The sequence below is a fragment of the Tigriopus californicus genome, chromosome 6 (assembly GCF_007210705.1).
Source record: "Tigriopus californicus strain San Diego chromosome 6, Tcal_SD_v2.1, whole genome shotgun sequence".
Lineage (NCBI taxonomy): Eukaryota > Metazoa > Arthropoda > Copepoda > Harpacticoida > Harpacticidae > Tigriopus > Tigriopus californicus.
Window position 1 is genome coordinate 16,108 of NC_081445.1, and position 1,844 is coordinate 17,951.

General features: G+C 45.0%; 1 protein-coding gene across 1 annotated transcript in view; it reads right to left on the reverse strand.

Moving 5' to 3' along the window:
* Nucleotides 1–1,844, reverse strand: part of LOC131881983 (uncharacterized) — a 14,542-nt gene that overhangs the window by 4,022 nt on the left and 8,676 nt on the right. The window lies entirely within an intron of this gene.

A 1,844-nucleotide genomic window follows, 5' to 3' on the forward strand; every position in this document is an offset into this window, starting at 1 on the left:
GCGTAGCTAACCGGTTTAGATCCGAGCGAAGGCGTGCATTCATCTAGGCTAACAGAGCCGTCGCCTGCATTTACCGCCTCGTAACGTTGGTCAAGATTACCCAAAAATCCAAGTGGCGTATCTTTTTCTTCCCTTCATCTCCAAATGTGGCAAAGAGGGGCGGGCTGTGATCAAAAGCAGGCAAATTTGGTCGCGGTCCATATTTCTTGAAGTTCTTTGTAAATTTTACAATGAAGCTTAGCGTGCCAGTTCAGCCCAGCTTCTTCTTTTTAGTGGTGTATGGGGGTGGGTGGGAGGGGTCTAAAGCCTGCCAAATGTTACTATGGAGGATAATTCCCCTTATAGAGCAAAAGCTGAAGTACGGAATGGAACTTGATGGCGTCTATTGACCCTAAATCATGGATGCTTTTGAAGACGAACAGTATCAGATACATTTCGATTTTGAACCTTCTCTGAACACTGAAGAGTCCCAATCTTTTTAGTCTCTCCCAATACAAGAGCTCGCTCATTTCTATGATGTTCCTAGTGAAACATTTTTGGAATTGTTTGACCTTTTGCAAGCCTGCAGAACTCAGAGTTTATTTATCAAACAAATTTTTATAAATTTCAGCCATAGAGGATTTAAAAGGTCTCCCAACTAAGTTGTTGCCTCTTTCATGGTGTCTCAGCAATTAAGAAATAACTTATACTCATCTAATAATGCCTTCATAAAGTGTGGCATCTTAGAGCGTATTCTCTCGTTTCTTGGTTTGTTTTTCCGCACGTAGACGCAGGAGAGGGCAGCCTGTTTCAATGAAAAGGACAATTAATTGAGAACGACTGGAAGGACAAGTTCGTTCTTATTGGCCTTTTGTAAAAGGGCGTGAAATGCTGCGCTTAAGGTTGGCGTTCAAGCAATAGAAGCCCTGGAACTGCGTCTGCTATATTAGGCTCGGCTGCGATCCGTTCCAGCCCGGCTAATGGTTCATCCACCTCGGGAGTATCCTTTCACCGATTCCCAACCGATTCTGGGCTGGCCGCCAAATGGCTCCGAGCCAGCATTCGCCAGCATTAAACACCCTCCTCGTATACGTACACGAGTGTGCGGTTTGCATTTTCAAACCCACGAGTTTGTAACCCACGGTCAAGATGAACAATTACGACGACAACGACGCTCTTTTGGAACCAATCTGGAACTCACCATCAGGCACTTGGTCCCATGAGCTGTCCCCACTTTGTTTCCCAATGTCCCTGCTTACCTCTCCAATTCCGCCTCATTTACTTCGGCTTGTCATGATTCTCAGAAGGATTTAAGCTCGAGTCGGCAAGAAGAATAACAACAACAACATAATCGAGCCGAGGAGGCCTTTCTGCAGGCTGACCGCTGTTCTCATTTGGAGGAGCTTGATAAGAAGCTAGATCGCTCCTTGCTGCCCCGTAGGATCTCTGAAGTATGCCGAGGTCAAATCTAAATTTTTATTTACTTTAACGTGCATCCAGGCAACAAACATCTCTCATGGTATGTCGCAGTCACCCAAGATTGTTCGTCAATTAGAAAAAGAAAAGATATGGTTTTGACAGAGCCCTAGGTTGTACTTGAAGTGGTGATGGCCCATCTAGTGCCCGATTGAAAAAATCCAAATGTGTTCGCAACCGCGAAATCTCCTCAGCGCATGAAAATCGTTTTTTGGAAGATTTTGACATCCATCTACAAGGTTTGACACGCTTAATCATAGATTTCTAGACACTGGATGTCGGACGACCGACCACTCGGCTGGTAAAACAGTACAATGGATGGTCTCCTGGGAATTGATTACAAACCGGTTTATTGTACTGTTTAACCAACCGAGTGGTCGGTCGTCCGA